This window comes from Haliaeetus leucocephalus, unplaced genomic scaffold (genome assembly GCF_000737465.1).
Source record: "Haliaeetus leucocephalus isolate CR32 unplaced genomic scaffold, Haliaeetus_leucocephalus-4.0 Scaffold158, whole genome shotgun sequence".
Classification (NCBI taxonomy): domain Eukaryota; kingdom Metazoa; phylum Chordata; class Aves; order Accipitriformes; family Accipitridae; genus Haliaeetus; species Haliaeetus leucocephalus.
Window position 1 is genome coordinate 643,742 of NW_010972594.1, and position 998 is coordinate 644,739.

A 998-nucleotide genomic window follows, 5' to 3' on the forward strand; every position below is an offset into this window, starting at 1 on the left:
CGCCGCCGCCCTCGCCCTGAGGGAAGCGGTTGGGGGCGCGACGCGGGCCCCGGCGGCGCCGCCGAGCCGAGGTGGGGAAAGAGCTGGGCCCCGCGGCGGGGGCAGGCGGTCGCTTTCGGGCGCCGGCACCGCCGGTTCGCTGTGTTGCCGTGCCTTTACAGGCAAGGCGAGCCGCTTGTGAACATGCGGGGACTGTGACAGGCGAGCTGGTCCGTCCTGCTGCAGGGCAGGCACATCTTCACGGGTGTCTAAGGAGGCCACGGCCGGGTAGGGCGGATTTCGAGGTCAGGCTGCCTGAATGTAGACATCACGCCTCCGTTTAAAGTTAATCTTGGTTTACGTCTTTCGTATTAATCTTATCTTTTATGTTGTGTTATTTTTTGCTTTAATTGCTCTTGCCCAATCCAGGTCACTGCTTTCAGCTGTTGCTTCTCTGGTTGTGGGAGTTCTTTGGATCGAACAATTAATGTGAAACATGCTGCCTTTTTTTCCCCCCAGATTTGCCTCTCCGTCTGTGGAAGGCTGTACTGGGTGTCCGTGCCCAGGCGCTGGCAGGGGGGCTGCAGGGGTCTCTGTGAGGGGAGGCCGGGGCTGCCCTGTGCCAGAGGCAGACAGCTCCAGCCGCCCCACCGCCCGGCACGGCTGAGCCCCGCAGCCAAGGTGGTGGTGCCTGCATGAGAACGTATTTGAGAAAGTCTAAAGAACACTGCGTGGCAGTTGTGGGAGAGCAAGAACACGGGAGAGAAACAACCCTGCAGACCCCCAGGTCGGTGGAGAAGGAGAGGGAGGAGGCGCTCCAGGAGCCGGAGCAGAGATTCCCCTGCAGCCCGTGGGGAAGCAGGTTTTCTGGCAGGATTTGTGACCCCATGTGGGACCCACGCGGGAGCAGTCTGTGCCTGAAGGACTGCAGCCTGTGGAGAGGACTCAGGTGTCGTGGTTTAACCCCAGCCAGCAACTAAACACCACGCAGCCGCTCACTCACTGCCCCCCATCCAGTG